The sequence below is a fragment of the Chanodichthys erythropterus genome, unplaced genomic scaffold (genome assembly GCF_024489055.1).
Source record: "Chanodichthys erythropterus isolate Z2021 unplaced genomic scaffold, ASM2448905v1 ctg001380_np12, whole genome shotgun sequence".
NCBI lineage: Eukaryota > Metazoa > Chordata > Actinopteri > Cypriniformes > Xenocyprididae > Chanodichthys > Chanodichthys erythropterus.
The window spans coordinates 129062-156946 of record NW_027125670.1 but is presented as its reverse complement, the minus strand read 5'-3'; the positions used below and the strand labels follow the sequence as shown (position 1 = coordinate 156946).

Here is a 27885-nt window from a genome sequence, read left to right as displayed (position 1 = left end):
AAGAGCCTCAAAAACACTCAAGAATATTATTACAGTTTGACCTGTTGCCATGGCAACAATATTTCAAATATCAAAAATCCTGTCATAGGTCTACATCTGCTGTGTATTGACATTACACTGATGAAGTTTGAAGCAAATCAGGTAAAAATAAGAGGGTGATCTCAAAGCATTTTAAAAGTGATACACTTCTTGCTGCCATTTGGTGGCGCTATAACTTTGACTCACAATAGTTACATCCATGTGATCAGACTACTACAACCAACACACTCCTGAAGTTTCATAAACATCAATCAATGTATGCAGAAGTTATAACACATTTCCTGTTTCCCTTTTCTCGCCATAAATTCGTTGCCTCGCCACGGCCAAACCGTTTGAGATATCCAAAATCCGTTTGCAATTAAACAACTTCAATGTGTTCGCAACAAGTTAAAAAAAGCTTGGTGTAAATTGGATAAACCCTGTAGGAGTAGTAGTATAAAATTCATAGCCTGTTTTTCAAAAAATTAACATTCAAACCAAAATAGCTGACTTCCTGTTGGTCGGAGCTAATGAATGTAAATTAGAAAATGGTCCGGCTTGATGAGAATAATATGTGTACCGAGTTTGGTGAATGTAGGACAAAATATCACCCCCACTTTTTTCAAAAGGTGGCGCTACTGAGCCCCTCCACCACGCCCTTTTCTATGGCTTTGTCCATGTCTACTGGTTGACAATATTGATGTGTGTGTCGAGTTTCATGCAATTTGAAGCATGTTAAGAGCCTCAAAATCACTCAAGAATATTATTACAGTTTGACCTGTTGCCATGGCAACAATATTTCAAATATCAAAAATCCTGTCATAGGTCTACATCTGCTGTGTATTGACATTACACTGATGAAGTTTGAAGCAAATCAGGTAAAAATAAGAGGGTGATCTCAAAACATTTCAAAAAGTGATACACTTCCTGCTGCCAGTTGGTGGCGCTATAACTTTGACTCACAATAGTCACATCCATGTGATCAGACTCCTATAACGAACACACTCGTGAAGTTTCATAAAGATCAATATATGTATTAAGACGTTATAACACATTTCCTGTTTCCTTTTTCTCGCCATAAATTCGTTGCCTCGCCACGGCCAAACCGTTCGAGATATCAAAAATCCCCTGGCAATTTTTAATCATCAGTGTCTTGACTTCATGCTGACCGAGTTTGGTGGCGATCGGATTAATCGTCTAGGAGGAGTATATCAAATTCCAGAGCATGCGTTTTTCAAACAACCCTTAATAGCTGACTTCCTGTTGGCGTGGCGATTAACTTAGAGCGCGAAAGTTGTTCGGCCCGATGAGGTCTATATGTGTACCGAGTTTCATACTAATACGTGCAAGCATGTTTAATATATGGACCAAATTTTCAGACTTTTTTCAAGGGGGCGCTGTCGAGCCCCCCTGCCACGCCCAGGTACCAGCCTCTCCGGCGTCCTAATGGCCGCGGATTCCAATGTGTGTGCCAATTTTCAAGAGTTTTTGAGCATGTTAAGGCCCCCAAAAAGCCCCGGAAGACGGAAAAAAAAAAAAATAAAAAAAAATAAAAAAAAATAATAAATATAGCTGCGAGCAGCGATGGCGGGCCCAAGCCCGGTGGCACCGCCACCCCGGTGGCTTCAGGGCAACTGTGCACAGCGGGCAATAGGCACTTAAAACGGTTAAACATCAAAGGACTATGTCAAATTCACTCCACATTTACTGCACTACAAGGTGCCGCTATAGAGCCCCTCCTCCCTGCCCATTTTCAAAGGATTACATGTGCCAAGTTTTAACATTATTCTGATGAATTTTGAAGCAAATCAGGTAAAAATAAGAGGGTGATCTCAATGTATGCTGAAAGTGACACATTTTCTGCTTCCAGTTGGTGGCGCTATGACTTTGAATCACAATAGTCAAATCCATGTGATCAGCCTTGTACAACGAAGACTAAGCCAAAGTTTCATCAAAATCAATTAATGTATGCAGAAGTTATAACACTTTGTTTCCCTTTTCTTGCCATAAATTCGTTGCCTCGCCACGGCCAAACCGTTTGAGATATCCAAAATCCGTTTGCAATTAAACAACTTCAATGTGTTAGCAACAAGTTAAAAAAAGCTTGGTGTAAATTGGATAAACCCTGTAGGAGTAGTAGTATAAAATTCATAGCCTGTTTTTTCAAAAAATTAACATTCAAACCAAAATAGCTGACTTCCTGTTGGTCGGAGCTAATGAATGTAAATTAGAAAATTGTCCGGCTTGATGAGAGTAATATGTGTACCGAGTTTGGTGACTGTAGGAAAAACTAACCCCCCCACTTTTGTCAAAAGGTGGCGCTACTGAGCCCCTCCACCACGCCCATTTCTATGGCTTTGTCCATGTCTACTGGTTGACAATATTGATGTGTGTGTCGAGTTTCATGCAATTTGAAGCATGTTAAGAGCCTCAAAAACACTCAAGAATATTATTACAGTTTGACCTGTTGCCATGGCAACAATATTTCAAATATCAAAAATCCTGTCATAGGTCTACATCTGCTGTGTATTGACATTACACTGATGAAGTTTGAAGCAAATCAGGTAAAAATAAGAGGGTGATCTCAAAGCATTTTAAAAGTGATACACTTCTTGCTGCCATTTGGTGGCGCTATAACTTTGACTCACAATAGTTACATCCATGTGATCAGACTACTACAACCAACACACTCCTGAAGTTTCATAAACATCAATCAATGTATGCAGAAGTTATAACACATTTCCTGTTTCCCTTTTCTCGCCATAAATTCGTTGCCTCGCCACGGCCAAACCGTTTGAGATATCCAAAATCCGTTTGCAATTAAACAACTTCAATGTGTTCGCAACAAGTTAAAAAAAGCTTGGTGTAAATTGGATAAACCCTGTAGGAGTAGTAGTATAAAATTCATAGCCTGTTTTTTCAAAAAATTAACATTCAAACCAAAATAGCTGACTTCCTGTTGGTCGGAGCTAATGAATGTAAATTAGAAAATTGTCCGGCTTGATGAGAATAATATATGTACCGAGTTTGGTGACTGTAGGAAAAACTAACCCCCCCACTTTTGTCAAAAGGTGGCGCTACTGAGCCCCTCCACCACGCCCATTTCTATGGCTTTGTCCATGTCTACTGGTTGACAATATTGATGTGTGTGTCGAGTTTCATGCAATTTGAAGCATGTTAAGAGCCTCAAAAACACTCAAGAATATTATTACAGTTTGACCTGTTGCCATGGCAACAATATTTCAAATATCAAAAATCCTGTCATAGGTCTACATCTGCTGTGTATTGACATTACACTGATGAAGTTTGAAGCAAATCAGGTAAAAATAAGAGGGTGATCTCAAAACATTTCAAAAAGTGATACACTTCCTGCTGCCAGTTGGTGGCGCTATAACTTTGACTCACAATAGTCACATCCATGTGATCAGACTCCTATAACGAACACACTCGTGAAGTTTCATAAAGATCAATATATGTATTAAGACGTTATAACACATTTCCTGTTTCCTTTTTCTCGCCATAAATTCGTTGCCTCGCCACGGCCAAACCGTTCGAGATATCAAAAATCCCCTGGCAATTTTTAATCATCAGTGTCTTGACTTCATGCTGACCGAGTTTGGTGGCGATCGGATTAATCGTCTAGGAGGAGTATATCAAATTCCAGAGCATGCGTTTTTCAAACAACCCTTAATAGCTGACTTCCTGTTGGCGTGGCGATTAACTTAGAGCGCGAAAGTTGTTCGGCCCGATGAGGTCTATATGTGTACCGAGTTTCATACTAATACGTGCAAGCATGTTTAATATATGGACCAAATTTTCAGACTTTTTTCAAGGGGGCGCTGTCGAGCCCCCCTGCCACGCCCGGGTACCAGCCTCTCCGGCGTCCTAATGGCCGCAGATTCCAATGTGTGTGCCAATTTTCAAGAGTTTTTGAGCATGTTAAGGCCCCCAAAAAGCCCCGGAAGACGGAAAAAAATAAAAAAAAAAAAATAAAATAATAATAATAATAAATATAGCTGCGAGCAGCGATGGCGGGCCCAAGCCCGGTGGCACCGCCACCCCGGTGGCTTCAGGGCAACTGTGCACAGCGGGCAATAGGCACTTAAAACGGTTAAACATCAAAGGACTATGTCAAATTCACTCCACATTTACTGCACTACAAGGTGCCGTTATAGAGCCCCTCCTCCCTGCCCATTTTCAAAGGATTACATGTGCCAAGTTTTAACATTATTCTGATGAATTTTGAAGCAAATCAGGTAAAAATAAGAGGGTGATCTCAATGTATGCTGAAAGTGACACATTTTCTGCTTCCAGTTGGTGGCGCTATGACTTTGAATCACAATAGTCAAATCCATGTGATCAGCCTTGTACAACGAAGACTAAGCCAAAGTTTCATCAAAATCAATTAATGTATGCAGAAGTTATAACACTTTGTTTCCCTTTTCTTGCCATAAATTTGTTGCCTCGCCACGGCCAAACCGTTTGAGATATCCAAAATCTGTTTGCAATTAAACAACTTCAATGTGTTAGCAACAAGTTAAAAAAAGCTTGGTGTAAATTGGATAAACCCTGTAGGAGTAGTAGTATAAAATTCATAGCCTGTTTTTTCAAAAAATTAACATTCAAACCAAAATAGCTGACTTCCTGTTGGTCGGAGCTAATGAATGTAAATTAGAAAATTGTCCGGCTTGATGAGAATAATATGTGTACCGAGTTTGGTGACTGTAGGAAAAACTAACCCCCACTTTTGTCAAAAGGTGGCGCTACTGAGCCCCTCCACCACGCCCATTTCTATGGCTTTGTCCATGTCTACTGGTTGACAATATTGATGTGTGTGTCGAGTTTCATGCAATTTGAAGCATGTTAAGAGCCTCAAAAACACTCAAGAATATTATTACAGTTTGACCTGTTGCCATGGCAACAATATTTCAAATATCAAAAATCCTGTCATAGGTCTACATCTGCTGTGTATTGACATTACACTGATGAAGTTTGAAGCAAATCAGGTAAAAATAAGAGGGTGATCTCAAAGCATTTTAAAAGTGATACACTTCTTGCTGCCATTTGGTGGCGCTATAACTTTGACTCACAATAGTTACATCCATGTGATCAGACTACTACAACCAACACACTCCTGAAGTTTCATAAACATCAATCAATGTATGCAGAAGTTATAACACATTTCCTGTTTCCCTTTTCTCGCCATAAATTCGTTGCCTCGCCACGGCCAAACCGTTTGAGATATCCAAAATCCGTTTGCAATTAAACAACTTCAATGTGTTCGCAACAAGTTAAAAAAAGCTTGGTGTAAATTGGATAAACCCTGTAGGAGTAGTAGTATAAAATTCATAGCCTGTTTTTTCAAAAAATTAACATTCAAACCAAAATAGCTGACTTCCTGTTGGTCGGAGCTAATGAATGTAAATTAGAAAATTGTCCGGCTTGATGAGAATAATATGTGTACCGAGTTTGGTGACTGTAGGAAAAACTAACCCCCACTTTTGTCAAAAGGTGGCGCTACTGAGCCCCTCCACCACGCCCATTTCTATGGCTTTGTCCATGTCTACTGGTTGACAATATTGATGTGTGTGTCGAGTTTCATGCAATTTGAAGCATGTTAAGAGCCTCAAAAACACTCAAGAATATTATTACAGTTTGACCTGTTGCCATGGCAACAATATTTCAAATATCAAAAATCCTGTCATAGGTCTACATCTGCTGTGTATTGACATTACACTGATGAAGTTTGAAGCAAATCAGGTAAAAATAAGAGGGTGATCTCAAAACATTTCAAAAAGTGATACACTTCCTGCTGCCAGTTGGTGGCGCTATAACTTTGACTCACAATAGTCACATCCATGTGATCAGACTCCTATAACGAACACACTCGTGAAGTTTCATAAAGATCAATATATGTATTAAGACGTTATAACACATTTCCTGTTTCCTTTTTCTCGCCATAAATTCGTTGCCTCGCCACGGCCAAACCGTTCGAGATATCAAAAATCCCCTGGCAATTTTTAATCATCAGTGTCTTGACTTCATGCTGACCGAGTTTGGTGGCGATCGGATTAATCGTCTAGGAGGAGTATATCAAATTCCAGAGCATGCGTTTTTCAAACAACCCTTAATAGCTGACTTCCTGTTGGCGTGGCGATTAACTTAGAGCGCGAAAGTTGTTCGGCCCGATGAGGTCTATATGTGTACCGAGTTTCATACTAATACGTGCAAGCATGTTTAATATATGGACCAAATTTTCAGACTTTTTTCAAGGGGGCGCTGTCGAGCCCCCCTGCCACGCCCGGGTACCAGCCTCTCCGGCGTCCTAATGGCCGCGGATTCCAATGTGTGTGCCAATTTTCAAGAGTTTTTGAGCATGTTAAGGCCCCCAAAAAGCCCCGGAAGACGGAAAAAAAAAAAAAAAAAAAAAAAAAAATAATAATAATAATCCTTAGAAGAACAAGAGGGCCCTGCGCGAATTTTCGCTTGGGCCCTAAATATAGCTGCGAGCAGCGATGGCGGGCCCAAGCCCGGTGGCACCGCCACCCCGGTGGCTTCAGGGCAACTGTGCACAGCGGGCAATAGGCACTTAAAACGGTTAAACATCAAAGGACTATGTCAAATTCACTCCACATTTACTGCACTACAAGGTGCCGTTATAGAGCCCCTCCTCCCTGCCCATTTTCAAAGGATTACATGTGCCAAGTTTTAACATTATTCTGATGAATTTTGAAGCAAATCAGGTAAAAATAAGAGGGTGATCTCAATGTATGCTGAAAGTGACACATTTTCTGCTTCCAGTTGGTGGCGCTATGACTTTGAATCACAATAGTCAAATCCATGTGATCAGCCTTGTACAACGAAGACTAAGCCAAAGTTTCATCAAAATCAATTAATGTATGCAGAAGTTATAACACTTTGTTTCCCTTTTCTTGCCATAAATTCGTTGCCTCGCCACGGCCAAACCGTTTGAGATATCCAAAATCCGTTTGCAATTAAACAACTTCAATGTGTTAGCAACAAGTTAAAAAAAGCTTGGTGTAAATTGGATAAACCCTGTAGGAGTAGTAGTATAAAATTCATAGCCTGTTTTTTCAAAAAATTAACATTCAAACCAAAATAGCTGACTTCCTGTTGGTCGGAGCTAATGAATGTAAATTAGAAAATTGTCCGGCTTGATGAGAATAATATGTGTACCGAGTTTGGTGACTGTAGGAAAAACTAACCCCCACTTTTGTCAAAAGGTGGCGCTACTGAGCCCCTCCACCACGCCCATTTCTATGGCTTTGTCCATGTCTACTGGTTGACAATATTGATGTGTGTGTCGAGTTTCATGCAATTTGAAGCATGTTAAGAGCCTCAAAAACACTCAAGAATATTATTACAGTTTGACCTGTTGCCATGGCAACAATATTTCAAATATCAAAAATCCTGTCATAGGTCTACATCTGCTGTGTATTGACATTACACTGATGAAGTTTGAAGCAAATCAGGTAAAAATAAGAGGGTGATCTCAAAGCATTTTAAAAGTGATACACTTCTTGCTGCCATTTGGTGGCGCTATAACTTTGACTCACAATAGTTACATCCATGTGATCAGACTACTACAACCAACACACTCCTGAAGTTTCATAAACATCAATCAATGTATGCAGAAGTTATAACACATTTCCTGTTTCCCTTTTCTCGCCATAAATTCGTTGCCTCGCCACGGCCAAATCGTTTGAGATATCCAAAATCCGTTTGCAATTAAACAACTTCAATGTGTTCGCAACAAGTTAAAAAAAGCTTGGTGTAAATTGGATAAACCCTGTAGGAGTAGTATTATAAAATTCATAGCCTGTTTTTTCAAAAAATTAACATTCAAACCAAAATAGCTGACTTCCTGTTGGTCGGAGCTAATGAATGTAAATTAGAAAATTGTCCGGCTTGATGAGAACAATATGTGTACCGAGTTTGGTGACTGTAGGAAAATCTAACCCCCCCACTTTTGTCAAAAGGTGGCGCTACTGAGCCCCTCCACCACGCCCATTTCTATGGCTTTGTCCATGTCTACTGGTTGACAATATTGATGTGTGTGTCGAGTTTCATGCAATTTGAAGCATGTTAAGAGCCTCAAAAACACTCAAGAATATTATTACAGTTTGACCTGTTGCCATGGCAACAATATTTCAAATATCAAAAATCCTGTCATAGGTCTACATCTGCTGTGTATTGACATTACACTGATGAAGTTTGAAGCAAATCAGGTAAAAATAAGAGGGTGATCTCAAAACATTTCAAAAAGTGATACACTTCCTGCTGCCAGTTGGTGGCGCTATAACTTTGACTCACAATAGTCACATCCATGTGATCAGACTCCTATAACGAACACACTCGTGAAGTTTCATAAAGATCAATATATGTATTAAGACGTTATAACACATTTCCTGTTTCCTTTTTCTCGCCATAAATTCGTTGCCTCGCCACGGCCAAACCGTTCGAGATATCAAAAATCCCCTGGCAATTTTTAATCATCAGTGTCTTGACTTCATGCTGACCGAGTTTGGTGGCGATCGGATTAATCGTCTAGGAGGAGTATATCAAATTCCAGAGCATGCGTTTTTCAAACAACCCTTAATAGCTGACTTCCTGTTGGCGTGGCGATTAACTTAGAGCGCGAAAGTTGTTCGGCCCGATGAGGTCTATATGTGTACCGAGTTTCATACTAATACGTGCAAGCATGTTTAATATATGGACCAAATTTTCAGACTTTTTTCAAGGGGGCGCTGTCGAGCCCCCCTGCCACGCCCGGGTACCAGCCTCTCCGGCGTCCTAATGGCCGCGGATTCCAATGTGTGTGCCAATTTTCAAGAGTTTTTGAGCATGTTAAGGCCCCCAAAAAGCCCCGGAAGACGGAAAAAAAAAAAGAAAAAAAAATAATAATAATCCTTAGAAGAACAAGAGGGCCCTGCGCGACGAATTTTCGCTTGGGCCCTAATAATCCTTAGAAGAACAAGAGGGCCCTGCGCGAATTTTCGCTTGGGCCCTAATAATCCTTAGAAGAACAAGAGGGCCCTGCGCGAATTTTCGCTTGGGCCCTAATAATCCTTAGAAGAACAAGAGGGCCCTGCGCGAATTTTCGCTTGGGCCCTAATAATCCTTAGAAGAACAAGAGGGCCCTGCGCGCTTAATTCGCTTGGGCCCTAATAATAATAATAATAATAATAATAAACGGAGCAATTCCAATAGGGTCCTCACACCATCGGTGCTCGGGCCCTAATAATAATAATAATAATAATAATAAACGGAGCAATTCCAATAGGGTCCTCACACCATCGGTGCTCGGGCCCTAAATATAGCTGCAAGCAGCAATTACGGGGCCAAGCACAAAAATGGCACAAGAAGCAAGCCAACATGGCTGGGAGCATCAGACCAAAAGCAGTAGTGAGCAATTAGAAAAAAAGTTATTAGCATTTTTGTCAATTTTGTTATATCTTTTGACCACAAGGTGGCGCTGGTCCGAAACTTCTCAGGCTCCTTCAGTGCATTGTCCTGATGACCCATACCACATTTATGAATTTTGGTCAAACCCATCAGAAGTTATAAGCAAAAATGGCATTTTTAATATCTCCACTCCAGTAGGTGGCGCTGCGCCGAAACAGAGTATGCTGCCTCAGGTCATGCTTGTGAAGACACATACCAAGTTTGGTCTGAATATGTCAAAGCACTGAAGAGATACAGCTTCAAGAGTCGTTTTTGCATCATGCCTCAAATTCTTTGCTCTGGTATACGAAAACGGTTTGACATATCGACTTGAAATCCATAACTTTTTGTCGGCATGGTCTGACGATGACACGGTTCAATTTTGGTGAAAATCGGAGCAACGGTCTAGGAGGAGTTCGAAAAAGTAGGTTTTTAAAGAAAAACAATATGGCGGACAGGAAGTTTAGCTGACTATGGCAAATTTGATATCTTTGTTCTCAGCATGACCCAAGGAATCTACTGAGACCAGTTTCATTACAATTGGTGAATACAGTCAAAAGTTATTAGCATTTTTGTAAATTTTGTTATAACTTTTGACCACAAGGCGGCGCTGTGACGAAACTTCTCAGGCTCCTTCAGGGCATTGTGCTGATGACCCATACCAAGTTTTGTAAAGATACGTTAATGCGTTCGTAAAATACAGCATTTTAGCACAAAATTCAAAATGGCCGACGGCCAAAATGGCCGAATTGGGAAAATTGGACATCATTCGACTCGGCATGATTCCCCGAATCCAACGAGACCAAATTTATGATTTTTGGACAAACCCATCAGAAGTTATAAGCAAAAATACCCATTTTTCATATCTCCGCACCAGTAGGTGGCGCTGCGCCGAAACACTGCATGGTACCTCAGGTCATGCTTGTGATGACATGTACCAAGTTTGGTCTGAATACGATAAAGCGTTGCGGAGATACAGCCTTACTTCTGTTTTCGCAAGCACTACGTACAATTCGTTCGTTAGTTTTTCGAAAACGGTTTGAGGAATCAACTTGAATTCCATAACTTTTTGTCAGCATGGTCTGAAGATGATCTGATTCAATTTTCATGAAAATCGGAGTAACGGCCTAGGAGGAGTTCGAAAAAGTAAGTTTTTCAGAAAATTCAAAATGGCGGAAAAATTTTCATGACGGAAAATGACGTCATATATCGTTCGATTCGTCTTGAGCCAAGGAATAAGAGGAATTGTGTTTCTAGCCCTTATGGTTCAAAAGTTATTAACATAAACATAAGTGCAACTTTGGACAGCTGGTGGCGCTAGAGGGATTGAGTTAGAGACTCCAAATTTGCTATGGACAAAGGTCAGACTGTCCTCTGACTGTGTGCCAAATTTCACAACTTTCCCGCAAGCGGTTCTATGGGCTGCCATAGACTTCAAGAGCGGAAGAAGAAGAAGAAGAAATATAGCTGCAAGCAGCAATTACGGGGCCAAGCACAAAAACGGCACAAGAAGCCAGCCAACATGGCCATGAGCATCAGACCAACAGCAGCAGTGAGCAATTAGAAAAAAAAGTTATTAGCATTTTTGTCAAGTTTGTTATAACTTTTGAGCACGAGGTGGCGCTGGTCCGAAACTTCTCAGGCTGCTTCAGGGCATTGTCCTGATGACCCATACCAAATTAATGAATTTTGGTCAAACCCATCAGAAGTTATAAGCAAAAATAGCCATTTTTCATATCTCCACTCCAGTAGGTGGCGCTGCGCCGAAACACTGTATGATGCCTCAGGTCATGCTTGTGATGACACGTACCAAGTTTGGTCTGAATATGTCAAAGCATTGTAGAGATACAGCTTCAAGAGTAATTTTTGCATCATCTCTCAAATTCTTTGCTCCGGTATACGAAAACGGTTTGACTTATCAACTTGAAATCCATAACTTTTTGTCGGCATGGTCTGAAGATGATACGGTTCAATTTTGGTGAAAATCGGAGCAAAGGTCTAGGAGGAGTTTGAAAAAGTAGGTTTTTAAAGAAAAACAATATGGCGGACAGGAAGTTCAGCTGAATATGGCAAATTTGATATCTATGTTCTCAGCATGACCCAAGGAATCTATTGAGACCAGTTTCATTACAATCGGTAGATATTATCAAAAGTTATTAGCATTTTTGTCAATTTTGTTATAACTTTTGACCACAAGGTGGTGCTGGTCCGAAACTTCTCAGGCTCCTTCAGGGCATTGTCCTGATGAACCATACCAAATTTATGAATTTTGGTCAAACCCATCAGAAGTTATAAGCAAAAACAGCCATTTTTCATATCTCCACTCCAGTAGGTGGCGCTGTGCTGAAACATTGTATGATGCCTCAGGTCATGCTTGTGATGACACATACCAAGTTTCGTCTGAATATGATATAGCATTGCAGAGATACAGCTTCAAGAGTCATTTTTGCATCATGCCTCAAATTCGTTGCTCTGGTATACGAAAACGGTTTGACTTATCGACTTGAAATCCATAACTTTTTGTCAGCATGGTCTGAAGATGATACGGTTCGATTTTGGTGAAAATCGGAGCAACGGTCTAGGAGGAGTTCGAAAAAGTAGGTTTTTAAAGAAAAACAATATGGCGGACAGGAAGTTCAGCTGGCTATGGAAAGTTTGATATCTATGTTCTCAGCATGACCCAAGGAATCTACTGAAAACAGTTTCATTACAATCGGTTAATATAGTCAAAAGTTATTAGCATTTTTGTAAATTTTGTTATAACTTTTGACCACAAGGTGGCGCTGGTCCTAAACTTGGTATGCTCCTTCAGGGCATTGTGCTGATGACCCATACCGAGTTTCATAACGATACGCTAATGCGTTCGTAAAATACAGCATTTTAGCACCAAATTTAAAATGGCCGACGGCCAAAATGTCCAATATGGGAAAATTGGATATCATTCGACTCGGCATGATTCCCCGAATCCAACGAGAAATTCATGATTTTTGGCCAAACCCATCAGAAGTTATAAGTAAAAATAGCCATTTTTCATATCTCCGCACCACTAGGTGGCGCTGCGCCGAAATGCTGCATGTTGCCTCAGGTCATGCTTGTGATGACAGTTACCAAGTTTGGTCTGAATACGATAAAGCGTTGCGGAGATACAGCCTTATGTCTATTTTCGCAAGCACTACGTACAATTCGTTTGCGTGTTTTTCGAAAACGGTTTGAGAAATCAACTTGAATTCCATAACATTTTGTCGGCATGGTCTGAAGATGATCTGGTTCAATTTTCGTGAAAATGGGAGTAACGGCCTAGGAGGAGTTCGAAAAAGTACGTTTTTCAGAAAATTCAAAATGGCGGAAAAATTTTCATGACGGAAAATGACGTCATATGGTGCAATCGATTCGTCTTGACCCAAGGAATCAGAGGAAAAAAGAATTTTGTTTCTAGCCCTTATGGTTCAAAAGTTATTAACATAAACATAAGTGCAACTTTGGACAGCTGATGGCGCTAGAGGGATTGAGTTAGAGACTCCAAATTTGCTATGGACAAAGGTCAGACTGTCCTCTAACTGTGTGCCAAATTTCACAACTTTCCCGCAAGCGGTTCTATGGGCTGCCATAGACTTCAAGAGCGGAAGAAGAAGCGGAAGAATAATAAATATAGCTGCAAGCAGCAATTACGGGGCCAAGCACAAAAACGGCACAAGAAGCAAGCCAACACGACTGGGAGCATCAGGCTAACTGCAGCAGTGAACAATTAAAGACCTATTAAGATCATTTTATGTGAAAGAGCTGAAAAATGATCAAAAATGAGGATTTACTGCTTCATCACTTTCGACCAATAGGTGGCGCTGTGTCCAAATTGTTGTGGTATGGTCAGAGTGAGGTGACAATGACACTTGCAAAGTTCGGTGTCAATATGTCAAAGCACTGAAGATTTATACAAAAACGGTTTGACATATCGACTTGAAATCCATAACTTTTTGTCGGCATCGTCTGAAGATGACACGGTTCAATTTTGGTGAAAATCGGAGCAACGGTCTAGGAGGAGTTCGAAAAAGTAGGTTTTTAAAGAAAAACAATATGGGGGAAAGGAAGTTTAGCTGACTATGGCAAATTTGATATCTATGTTCTCAGCATGACCCAAATAATCTACTGAGACCAGTTTCATTTCAATTGGTGAATGCAGTCAAAAGTTATTAACATTTTTGTACATTTTGTTATAACTTTTGGCCACAAGGTGGTGCTGGTCTGAAACTTCTCAAGCACTTTCAGGGCATTGTCCTGATGACCCATACCGAGTTTCGTAACGATACACAAATGCATTCACAAAATACAGCATTTTAGCACAAATTTCAAAATGGCCGAAGAACAAAATGGCCCATATGAGAAAATTGGATATCATTCGACTCGGCATGATGCCTCGAATCTAAAGAGACCAAATTTATGAATTTTTGTCAAACCCATTAGAAGTTAAAAGCAAAAATAGCCATTTTTCATATCTCCACTCCAGTAGGTGGCACTGCGCCGAAACACTGCATGATGCCTCAGGTCATGCTTGTGATGACATGTACCAAGTTTGGTCTAAATATGATAAAGCAGTGCAGAGATACAGCTTCAGGAGTGGGTTTTGCATCATGACTCAAATTCGTTGCTCCAGTATATGAAAACGATTTGACGTATCGACTTGAAATCCATAACTTTTTGTCAGCATGGTCTGACGATGATACGGTTCAATTTTGGTGACAATCGGAGCAACGGTCTAGGAGGAGTTCGAAAAAGTAGGTTTTTAAAGAAAAACAATATGGCGGACAGGACGTTCAGCTGACTATGGAAAATTTGATATCTATGTTCTCAGCATGACCCAAGGAATCCACTGTGACCAGTGACATTACAATAGGTGAATACAGTCAAAGGTTATTAGCATTTTTGTAACATTTTGTTTTAACTTTTGACCACAAGATGGCGCTGTGCCGAAACTTCTCAGTCTCCTTCAGGGCATTGTGCTGATGACCCATACCAAGTTTTGTAAAGATACGTTAATGCGTTCGTAAAATACAGCATTTTAGCACAAAATTCAAAATGGCCGACGGCCAAAATGGCCGAATTGGGAAAATTGGATATCATTCGACTCGGCATGATTCCCCGAATCCAACGAGACCAAAATGATTTTTGGACAAACCCATCAGAAGTTATAAGCAAAAATACCCATTTTTCATATCTCCGCACCAGTAGGTGGCGCTGCGCCGAAACACTGCATGGTACCTCAGGTCATGCTTGTGATGACATGTACCAAGTTTGGTCTGAATACGATAAAGCGTTGCGGAGATACAGCCTTACTTCTGTTTTCGCAAGCACTACGTACAATTCGTTCGTTAGTTTTTCGAAAACGGTTTGAGGAATCAACTTGAATTCCATAACTTTTTGTCAGCATGGTCTGAAGATGATCTGATTCAATTTTCATGAAAATCGGAGTAACGGCCTAGGAGGAGTTCGAAAAAGTAAGTTTTTCAGAAAATTCAAAATGGCGGAAAAATTTTCATGACGGAAAATGACGTCATATGGTGCGTTCGATTCGTCTTGAGCCAAGGAATAAGAGGAAAAAAGAATTGTGTTTCTAGCCCTTATGGTTCAAAAGTTATTAACATAAACATAAGTGCAACTTTGGACAGCTGGTGGCGCTAGAGGGATTGAGTTAGAGACTCCAAATTTGCTATGGACAAAGGTCAGACTGTCCTCTGACTGTGTGCCAAATTTCACAACTTTCCCGCCAGCGGTTCTATGGGCTGCCATAGACTTCAAGAGCGGAAGAAGAAGAAGAATAAATATAGCTGCAAGCAGCAATTACGGGGCCAAGCACAAAAACGGCAGAAGAAGCCAGCCAACATGGCTGGGAGCATCAGACCAACAGCAGCAGTGAGCAATTAGAAAAAAAAGTTATTAGCATTTTTGTCAATTTTGTTATAACTTTTGACCACAAGGTGGCGCTGGTCCGAAACTTCTCAGGCTCCTTCAGGGCATTGTCCTGATGACCCATACCAAATTTATGAATTTTGGTCAAACCCATCAGAAGTTATAAGCAAAAATAGCCATTATTCATATCTCCACTCCAGTAGGTGGCGCTGCGCCGAAACACTGTATGATGCCTCAGGTCATGCTTGTGATGACACGTACCAAGTTTGGTCTGAATATGATAAAGCATTGCAGAGATACAGCTTCAAGAGTCATTTTTGCATCATATCTCAAATGTTTTGCTCTGGTATACGAAAACGGTTTGACTTATCAACTTGAAATCCATAACTTTTTGTCGGCATGGTCTGAAGATGATACGGTTCAATTTTGGTGAAAATCGGAGCAACGGTCTAGGAGGAGTTCGAAAAAGTAGGTTTTTAAAGTAAAACAATATGGCGGACAGGAATTTCAGCTGACTATGGCAAATTTGATATCTTTGTTCTCAGCATGACCCAAGGAATCTACTGAGACCAGTTTCATTACAATTGGTTAATATAGACAAAAGTTATTAGCATTTTTGTAAATTTTGTTATAACTTTTGACCACAAGGTGGTGCTGGTCCGAAACTTCTCAGGCTCTTTCAGGGCATTGTCCTGATGAACCATACCAAATTTATGAATTTTGGTCAAACCCATCAGAAGTTATAAGCAAAAACAGCCATTTTTCATATCTCCACTCCAGTAGGTGGCGCTGTGCTGAAACATTGTATGATGCCTCAGGTCATGCTTGTGATGACACATACCAAGTTTGGTCTGAATATGATAAAGCATAGCAGAGATACAGCTTCAAGAGTCATTTTTGCATCATGCCTCAAATTCGTTGCTCTGGTATGCGAAAACGGTTTGACTTATCGACTTGAAATCCATAACTTTTTGTCAGCATGGTCTGAAGATGATACGGTTCAATTTTGGTGAAAATCGGAGCAACGGTCTAGGAGGAGTTCGAAAAAGTAGGTTTTTAAAGAAAAACAATACAGCGGACAGGAAGTTCAGCTGACTATGGAAAGTTTGATATCTATGTTCTCAGCATGACCCAAGGAATCTACTGAAAACAGTTTCATTACAATCGGTTAATATACTCAAAAGTTATTAGCATTTCTGTAAATTTTGTTATAACTTTTGACCACAAGGTGGCGCAGTGCTGAAACTTCTCAGGCTCCTTCAGGGTATTGTACTGGGGACCCATACCGAGTTTCGTAACGATACGCTAATGCGTTCGTAAAATACAGCATTTTAGCACGAAATTCAAAATAGCCGACGGCCAAAATGTCCGATATGGGAAAATTTGATATCATTTGACTCGGCATGATACCCCGAATCCAACAAGACCAAATTTATGATTTTTGGACAAACCCATCAGAAGTTATAAGCAAAAATATCCATTTTTCATATCTCCGCACCAGTAGGTGGCGCTGAGCCGAAACACTGCATGGTGCCTCAGGTCATGCTTGTGAAGACATGTATCAAGTTTGGTCTGAATATGATAAAGTGTTGCAGAGATACAGCCTTACTTCTATTTTCGCAAGCGCTACGTACAATTCGTTCGTGTGTTTTTCGAAAACGGTTTGAGCAATCGACTTGAATTCCATAACTTTTTGTCAGCATGGTCTGAAGATGATCTGGTTTAATTTTCATGAAAATCGGACTAACGGCCTAGGAGGAGTTCGAAAAAGTAGGTTTTTCAGAAAATTCAAAATGGCGGAAAAATTTTCATGACGGAAAATGACGTCATATGATGCAATCGATTCGTCTTGACCCAAGGAATCATATGAAAAAAGAATTTTGTTTCTAGCCCTTATGGTTCAAAAGTTATTAGCATAAACATAAGTGCAAATTTGGACAGCTGGTGGCGCTAGAGGGATTGAGTTAGAGACTCCAAATTTGCTATGGACAAAGGTCATTCTGTCCTCTAACTGTGTGCCAAATTTCACAACTTTCCCGCAAGCGGTTCTATGGGCTGCCATAGACTTCAAGAGCGGAAGAAGAAGAAGAAGAATAATAAGCGTACGGAACGCCAACAATAACAATAGGTGCCTAAGCACCTTCGGTGCTTGGCCCCTAATAATAAGCGTACGGAACGCCAACAATAACAATAGGTGCCTAAGCACCTTCGGTGCTTGGCCCCTAATAAGCGTACGGAACGCCAACAATAACAATAGGTGCCTAAGCACCTTCGGTGCTTGGCCCCTAATAAAAAAAAAAAAAAAAAAAAAAAGAACGCCAACAATAACAATAGGTGCCTCCGCACCTTCGGTGCTTGGCCCCTAATAATAATAAATGGAGCAATTCCAATAGGGTCCTCACACCATCGGTGCTCGGGCCCTAATAATAATCCTTAGAAGAACAAGAGGGCCCTGCGCGCTTAATCGCTTGGGCCCTAATAATAATCCTAAAGAAATCAATAGGGCCTTCAGCCCTTTACAGGGCTTTGGCCTAATAATTCTAAAGAAAACAAAAGGGCCTTCAGCCCCTTGGGCTTTGGCCCTAATAATCCTAAAGAAAACAAAAGGGCCTTCAGCCCCTTGGGCTTTGGCCCTAATAATCCTTAGAAGAACAAGAGGGCCCTGCGCGAATTTTCGCTTGGGCCCTAATAAGCTACCCAATCATTACGTCATCTTAATGATTACGTCATCTCAACCAGCTGTCAACAATCTGTAATCAACATATCTACCCAATCGGCATGAGTTCAGGCCTGTATATAATCACAGTCAAAACTCACCCAAGGATCCTTGACAGTTTCCAGAATCCCTCCACCACCCCGTCTCCTCACAATCTCCGGGTTACTTCATATAATCTAAAAGGGGGAGGGGGGGTACTCTGTGTTTGGGCCGATTACCGAGCTCGGAGCCCTCTCCCCGGACAGCACGCCAAATACGTTTACCAATTTATTTACCTGACTTATTTGTAAGTGTGAACTCGTGAACCGCTGTGCATCTGCATGTGAGCTTCAGTAAAAGCCAGGTACAATCGGTTTACATTATTGCTAGATCTCACACACTCCACACAGAACCCAAGTCTGTGTTGATGAGTGAAAGGACTTAACATTACTTACTAGAAGCCCCTGACTGAAAGTCATTTATAAATGTGTATTCACATAAATTACAATTCTTAAAAAATATTGCTTTAGCATACATACATGTTTGTGCTTTTGGACACAGACAGCTTACAACTTCACAATTCATCAATAAATTATAAACATAAATATTTGAAGATGATGATTAAATGATATATAGTGTAACTATAAAGTGATTAAGTGATATATAATGTAACTAATAATGTTACAACACATTTGTAAATCATTAGCATATCACATAATTATTAATGTATAGTCACGTTTTGTAAATGATTAGTTCATCGTTAACTAATAACTTATAAATTACTTATAACTGAATTACAAAACAAAAATGTTAGTATATCACTTATTAAATGTTTATGAATGTATAGTCATATTTTGCAAATGATTAGTAAATCATTATTGACATATCTTAATATTATTATAACATGTTACCCTGTCTTTCTTTTATGCAGGCATGGTTAGTGTACTAGTTACCAAACCTGTCATATCCCACTGCCACCAGGCCATCACTCTGCACTGCAATATATCTCTATCTGATGGAAAGGACCGTGAATTCCAGGTTACTCATCTAAGCTGGATTAAAGAATCAAATAAAACTATATGCTCGGAAAGCAATACAGCAATCAGTTTCTTCCCCTGCCAATATATGGCAAACAAACAACTGGTATTAACTATTGCCTACCCAAAACCAGATGACATTGGACGCTATATCTGCAAACTCCGATCCTCCCATGGACATACAAGTGCTGATACCAATGTTACACTGGGTATGTAGCCTGAAATGTTATAATAGGTGGTTAATCAACTTTTTTATTCCTTCAAATCCTTCATCGTGACTGCTCTAAGAACATGATGGTATACTGTATGTCCATGCAAAATTGAGAGAATAGTTTTTTATTTATTTTTTCTTCAGAGTTTGCTTTTCTTCAGAGCTATGGGAATTTTCAGCAAACCCCAATTATCATTGTTTATATCCTTAAAGAAGCATTTTAGCATCACAAGTCAAAATTTATCAATTTCTCTTTCTTTTCTCAGAGTGTCCTCAAATGATTGTCCAGATACATGAAGATGGGAAAAGGGTGACCTGCAAGGTTGAGAGGTCAAACCATGATGGGCGTATCCACTGGTTTCATGGAACAGTCAATCTAACAAGTCAATCAACTCAGGACATTCACTCTGCCACTAATGGATCATATACTTTGATTAGTTCTCTCAATGACACTTCAAACTGGAAAACATATAATTGTTCATACTGGGTACCTCAAACTGGGCAATATATAACAAGCAAGAACATTGTTATGGAACATAACACACAATCTAACACACAGTCTTTCAGTAGTGACAGAAGGACTGGTCTGGTCTTCTGTTTGTGTCTCCTATGGATGCTTATTCTGCAATAATGGCAGCAATAACTGCAAAAAGCTCATTTTGAACTTTAGGTGACACATTACACACATTAATATATGCTCAACCTTACACATTCATGTTCAAAGACTTGGCCTAGTCACAATGAGATAATAACCTGAGGATAACCTGAAACAGAACCTTTATGGCCTGGGTTAAAAAAAAAAAATCTGGTAGCACTTTTTTAGGGTCTTTTAACTTGCTGCTTATTAGCATGCATATTACTAGAATATTGGCTGTTTATTAGTAATTATTAAGCACATATTAATGCCTTATTCTACATGAACATATTCTACATTCTTGATCCTACCCAATACCTAAACTTAACAACTAACTTATTAACTATTAATAGTAAATTAGGATTTTGAGGCAAAAGTCGTAGTTAATAGTGAATACATGTTCTCTATACTAAAGTGTTATCAAAAATCCAATTACATAATGTAAAAAAGAGCATTTATTGATACAACAATAAAGCAACAATTAAATGAATCTGAATAACACTACAAACAAATGTAAATTTTAACCAAAGTTTGTGGTCAGTTACCAAATCAGTGATTCGGATCTCCTATCAAACGGCTAAACTGCTGAAATCACGTGACTTTGGTGCTCCGAACCGCTGATTCGATTCGTAAAGCTCCGAAGTAGTGTTTTGAAATCAGCCATCACTAGATATTGTTGAAAAGTCGTTATTTTGCTTTTTTGGCACACAAAAAGTATTCTTGTCGCTTTATTATATTAAGATAGAACAACTGAACTCACATGAACTGTTTTAAATATGTTTTTAGTACCTTTATGTATCTTGAGATTTACAGTGGCATTGCTCTAAATAGAGGCCTCAATGAGCCATCGGATTTAATCAAAAATATCTTAATTTGTGTTTGGAAGATGAATGAAGGTCTTACCGGTGTAGAATGACATGAGGGTGAGTAATAAATGACATTATTTGAATTTTTGGGTGAACTAACCCTTTAAAGACAAAACATTTTCACAATTTCAATTTTTTGGCATCTGCCATTCATAAATCTCATAATCTCATAAGTTTACTTTAGTTAACTACATTAGTTAACATGAACTTGTAAGGCCTGATTTTCCTGCTAAACAAAAACTGAGATAAAGCGTCCTGCAATAAAGTAATAAAACTTTAATCTGGAAAGAAGATCTCAAAGAAGTAGCAATGGACAACACCTTGCCCCCACTCCAAAAGGACAACGCCTCCCCCCACCACACCCACACACACACACACACACACACACACAAACACACACACACACAAACTCTCCTTCCCCCTGCCTCAAGTCACTGAAAGTTATTCAAAACATATAATGTAACTTTTGTATCTATTGTTTTTCCCTTTTCATGTTTGGTATCATTTAATTTGTCTCAGGATTGGTAAAACGGTCTCAATTTCATAGCAGTCACTAGAATTATGAAGAAGATGGAAAACTAAGGAAAATTCTGTCCTCTTTTGGGTGGTGCCTTTTGTTGAAAACCCACTCCTCTCTCCCCCAAAACAGGTGTTGGTGTAGTAAATATTTACAACCCTTTTGTTCTGGTCTGGTATAAAAGGTAAAGAGCAAAGCAGTCATGGGGGATCATCTGTAGGAGAGGCCCCCCAGAGATGGGTGAATGTCTGAGGACATTCACCCATCCCTGTGTATATGCATTTCTTTGAGTAATCGATGTTATGCATTTATCATTTCTGAATTGGCTTCTAATTGTCTAATTGTAATGTAATTGGCATGATATATTTTTACTTGACAAATAAAATGTTATATTTGGTTGATTCTGTATTATTCTTAATCCATTATTTCTAGTAGATCAAAGCGAAGGTATTACCTCAAATCTGTGTTCAGGATTGTTCATACGAAAGGTTTAATAGATGGAGCATAGGGCACGTCAATTAAGTCCATTTCGATTTCTGACAATCACTGCCTTAAATAAGTTGCAGTTTTCGTAAATATATCAAAACTATGCTTTTTGTTACGAGTAAGCAGAGCGCGACCGACTTAAAGGTAGATATTTACCCTGCATCCAATGTTTAAGGTCAGACTGACGAGTTTGTGTCCGGGAAGAGTGCTCAAATCGGCCGAAGTAACTCTTCTAAAGCGATACCGGGACTGCAGTGAACGAAATAATTTAAGATATAAGGTAATCAGAATAATCGAATATCTAAATTAATACATAACAAATGATTAATTTCTAATTGGAGACACAACCCTTAGAATAAGAATCATTTGAAATTGGAGTCAGATTAAACGAGTGAAATTAAGTGAACTTCACAGAGACGCTGAAAAGGCATACACGCTTAAACCTTCCCCGTCCTGTGGGAAACCGTCATTGGACCTATTAGGCGGGCCTTACAAAGTGGTGACATTCCCTCCGTGATCTCCCATCTTGTTGGCGAGTGTCTTTTCAGTGGAAAATTGGGATTTGCAACAAGTAAGGGGCTTGATCATCTTCTTTTTCTTCAGCTGTGGTAAGTCCATTCTTATTTGCCTTTTAGTAGTGTTGAGGGAAAGATAATTGCATCCTACACATTTGTAGAATGGGTCGGCATACCCATAGATTTAAGACCGGAGACCGAAATCCGGTGGGGCTGGAGAATTAGACAACCACATGTTATCAGGGACATGATAGCAGCAGCGTAGATGAGAAATGATATCCCTTGCTTTAAACTTTAAAGATCTCCTTGTTTGCCCACGCAACAAGAGATTAACCTTAAATTGGAATAACATCATCCACATTTTATTTTGGTATTCAACAGAGGACTGTAAATTGAAACCTAAAATCTGAGGTAAAGAATGCCCAGCTACATGTTTATTTGTCTTGCTGCAACGACGTTGCAATGCTGAAATGGTCACGTTGTGAAAAAATCTTGTGATTGGATAAGCCAAAAGATAACAAGGGAGAAAAATCTCTCACTGGAATCCTTTGTGTGTGGAATGTAAAGCTGGACAAAACAATGTTGTAAAACTAAAAAGTTTTCAAAATATAAGATTTGGACATAATTCTGTCTCAGTCCTGGAGAACTGCTGCCATGCAGAAGTCCTAGAGACTGCAACTGGGAAAATACACTAAATGTTAAAATTGATGTGTATAATGATAATTATGATATTACTGAGAGACTTGTAACCAAGCTTGAGGGTTTCACCCAATCAGAGGACATGCCCAGCTTGTCTTTGTTTCATAAAATAAATTTCAAGAGGTGCTAAGAAAGTTTACAACTGATGTCACAAATGGTGTAAACAGCACTGGTTAAGGCTCAGTCTTATAAAACATATATTTTACCTTGGTCTTATCAGACCTTAAAATTACTGCACTCTTGTACGTTGTTCAGTGTCTCAAAAAGAAACTGAAAAAACAAACAGACCAACAATTAATCTTTGTGCTCTCAATCAAACCTGTGTTTGTCCAACCTTTCTTTTCATATCCAAATAGATTCACAGAGGAGTGTAATTGATAACATCTTAGCCCAAAAATAAGAAAATTGTGTCCAATTCTATATTGTTGTCACAAAAATCTTAAAATGGAGCAAATGATTTGACCCAATATTCACAGCATCAAAGTCTATAACCGTTTCCAGTTTAGCCTGTTGCTGTGAACACAATGTAATGCCATCACAGCTGTAGCTGCAGGGCCAGATGCCTTCTAAAAGATCAGTGAGGTGACAAGTCACTCTTCACAAATTACTCAGCCAAGACCCTCTTGATACCAGCAAATAAAATTATTTTTAATTTATACTATTTTAATATAATATAATTTATATTATGATCATATCATGATATATTATATTATGATGGCCAGGGATGGCCTTTAATCTCATGATGATTCAAGCAATGGTTTGGAAGAAGAAAGGATTTTGGAGAGGAGCAGAAGGAATTAGAATGTAGTAAGATGGAACTAGAATGAAGACAGAAGTTGGGAGCACTATTAGTGCTGAGAGAATTATGAGGAATCAATGGAAGGATTCAAATTTGTAATTGTGTTAGACACATTGTTCTCACAGAACACACATTCTAGTTGTTTGTGCTACATGTGCACCTAGACTAGTTGAGTTTATTCTTTAAAACACATGACTGCCTTACTGTAAGTGATGCGTTGACACACTTAGGTTTGAGGTTAGATGCTATGCATTCTAGACCATGTGTCTTGTGTAAGTTGGAATAACTAGTACTGAAATTGTACAACATGTGTGTCTGTGTTAAATTTGTTTGTCTCCTAAATGGAACACTCAGCTATCTTCCATATAGCTGCAGTTAAACCATGCACAGGAGCATAGAATTGCCATAAGGCTACAATGTGCTTCACAATTGCATTAAATAAGTTGTAAAGAAAAATGGAAGGAATAAATAAAATTAATGGGAAAGAACTTCTTTATCTTCTATCTGTGCAATAATCTTTAATGAGAAAAATTACAATGACCAGTATTTAACAACTAAAATAATCAATCCGCTTGTCATATCTTGAATAGGCTAAATCCATTCAAGATCAAAACAGGAATTAAAATTCAATTCTATTGATCTGTAACCCAGTGACAAGAGGAAGTATAAATTTTGATTTTCCTTTGCAACAAAACCACAAACAAAGTGGACAAGTGTTAGCAAACTCCTCTCTGAGGGCACTGGATCATATGGGATCTGATCAGGGAAGTTATTTTACTGGACATGTAATTAAAGTTGTGTGAAATGTTAATATCAGGCAGAGACTCTTCTGTTTTACAGACCACAGAGGTCCAAATGGTCAAGTATTTGAATGACACCATAAAAGCCAATTGCTAAACAAACAGCACAGCACCACAAAAGGTGATCTGGTGTCCTAATCACAGATCTGATAAGTGTGAGATTCCCCCAGGAGACCCAGGTGTCATTATGCTCACAACACAACAGACTGTGTAAGCACAGCTGCAATAGCAACTCAAGGTGTAAGATTCTCTGACCATGCTTAAACATCAGCAGTCAGATCTGACCACTGACATTCAGTTTTATCTGGCCTTCTCTTTGCAGAAACATAATCATAATAATGATCTATGTCTCTGTAAACTAAAACAAATTTTCTTCTAATGGCATACAATCTTAACAGATTAAAGCCATTTGCAACAACTGTCTGGATAAGACCATTTAAGAACAATTAAGATAGCACCATCTATCTTAACATAATTTGTTTGAAGGTTCAAGATAAACTGTTTTCCTGTGTGTCTGTTTCCTTTTCAGGATTAACAGCTGCCATGTTAAGGGCCAGATTCCACAAGGTTCTGGTCCCACCTGTACTGAGCCATGACATACAACTTCACACGCAGGAGATGGGGGTGAAACTTCAAGAGGCCATCTCATGACACTAATAGATACATGGCCTCCCAGTGTAAAACTGGAACTAAATTATGCAACACAAATTATGGTAGGATAGACACCACCCATCTTCTACACAAACATACAGAACACACACTACAAACTCACAACATCTCTACCTGGCATTCACATACATCATTAACCTTCATACATATAGGACAAGGGAAATTATTGTTGTAATGTATTTTCCTTTTTAACTGTATCCATTTTGAGGTATAATGGAAACACTGTAATATGCAGGACATGTGCATGGCTTCAGTCACACATCAATTAATAGAATTTCTGATCATTCAAATTACAAATTCAAAATTTAAATGAGACCTATTCAGTGATGTAACTGGTCTCTTTGGACAAAGCGTTTTGGCATTGTTGCAAACTAGGAGGGCCCCCTAGTTTCCAACACATGACTAATGACAAATTGAACTAAACAGTTAGAACTGAAATGCAGGCATTTCTATAAATCAGGTACTCAATTCCCAGACCTCTATTCTTGAGTGTGACTTTGCCTGTACATCAAATGCACAGATAATGGTTGTAAAAGCTTAACAAGAGATTTTAAATTTCTGTTCCTGTAAATTCCATTCTCTAATTGACTTGATTGAAGCCTAAGTTCTGCATCAAGGATGTGCAGTTAAAACAACTATTATAGACAGTTTTATAATTGTAATTATGAAATTGTGTATTTCTATGTTTAAGTATGTGATATATTTAATTATTTATACCACTGGTAATATACTGGTTATTTAGACTCTTTGCTAATTGCCTTTAATGCATCCAGACCAAGTCTAAATTCCACTATAGTGAAGAATCTGGTGATTAAATGAGACCTGCTCACTAAAGATAGTACTCTGAAAGGGAGACCTTCTTTACCACTCGCACTTCTGACATGTTCATCATGTGTTATTTTGTGTTATTATGTTTTTCCAACAACCCTTTTCCTCATCTTATGATAACACGTATCATCAGTGTTCAAGTATTGAATGGTCACTCAGAGGTTGTTCAGGTGTCCTGCACGCAATGGAGCATCATCAGATAAATGAATCCTTCACCCATGGAGATTTGACCTGCCCGGCAAACTAGACCTTCTACTTGAAGGTAACCGAGGATTTCTCACAGGATCAATTAAACCTGGGGCGGACACAGGTGTTTCCGCAAAGTGTAATGAGACTTTCCTGACACGTTCTGCTCATGCTGACCAACACAACAGACTTGGTACAACCAGTCATTCTACAGACAGAAAACCACCACAGCCAAGTGCAGGTGGAAGCAAACCTGACCAAGAGGATCACAGACATGTCCAGCTGCTGCAGCATCCAGTCAGCACAGTACACATCTGAAGGGACTGTGTGCCACAGAGATGCATCCTGCTGTACTTTCATCTTAATGTTCAACCTGCCTTAATGATGTTATTTCAGGTGACGACTTGACTCCTGCACCCATCGACTAATGAGCATATGAAAGCATGCACCCAACATGTGGAAGCAGGAAATGTCCAAAAGTGGCCCCTCAGGGACTCATTGAATTTGCCCCAAGGGGCCAGGGGCCATCTGTAAGGCCTGATTTTCCTGCTAAACAAAAACTGAGATAAAGCGTCCTGCAATAAAGTAATAAAACTTTAATCTGGAAAGAAGATCTCAAAGAAGTAGCAATGGACAACACCTTGCCCCCACTCCAAAAGGACAACGCCTCCCCCCACCACACCCACACACACACACACACACACACACACAAACACACACACACACAAACTCTCCTTCCCCCTGCCTCAAGTCACTGAAAGTTATTCAAAACATATAATGTAACTTTTGTATCTATTGTTTTTCCCTTTTCATGTTTGGTATCATTTAATTTGTCTCAGGATTGGTAAAACGGTCTCAATTTCATAGCAGTCACTAGAATTATGAAGAAGATGGAAAACTAAGGAAAATTCTGTCCTCTTTTGGGTGGTGCCTTTTGTTGAAAACCCACTCCTCTCTCCCCCAAAACAGGTGTTGGTGTAGTAAATATTTACAACCCTTTTGTTCTGGTCTGGTATAAAAGGTAAAGAGCAAAGCAGTCATGGGGGATCATCTGTAGGAGAGGCCCCCCAGAGATGGGTGAATGTCTGAGGACATTCACCCATCCCTGTGTATATGCATTTCTTTGAGTAATCGATGTTATGCATTTATCATTTCTGAATTGGCTTCTAATTGTCTAATTGTAATGTAATTGGCATGATATATTTTTACTTGACAAATAAAATGTTATATTTGGTTGATTCTGTATTATTCTTAATCCATTATTTCTAGTAGATCAAAGCGAAGGTATTACCTCAAATCTGTGTTCAGGATTGTTCATACGAAAGGTTTAATAGATGGAGCATAGGGCACGTCAATTAAGTCCATTTCGATTTCTGACAATCACTGCCTTAAATAAGTTGCAGTTTTCGTAAATATATCAAAACTATGCTTTTTGTTACGAGTAAGCAGAGCGCGACCGACTTAAAGGTAGATATTTACCCTGCATCCAATGTTTAAGGTCAGACTGACGAGTTTGTGTCCGGGAAGAGTGCTCAAATCGGCCGAAGTAACTCTTCTAA

General features: G+C 39.3%; 1 long non-coding RNA gene across 2 annotated transcripts in view; it reads left to right on the top strand.

The window, feature by feature from the left end:
- LOC137016396 (uncharacterized) overlaps positions 1–22285 on the top strand; it is a 144894-nt gene extending 122609 nt beyond the window's left edge. For both annotated transcript variants that reach the window (XR_010894158.1, XR_010894157.1), the window contains exons 3-4: positions 19011–19325; positions 19594–22285. This is a non-coding gene — a long non-coding RNA (uncharacterized lncRNA). The remainder of the gene's footprint in view (positions 1–19010; positions 19326–19593) is intronic.
- The last annotated feature ends 5600 nt before the right edge of the window (positions 22286–27885 follow it).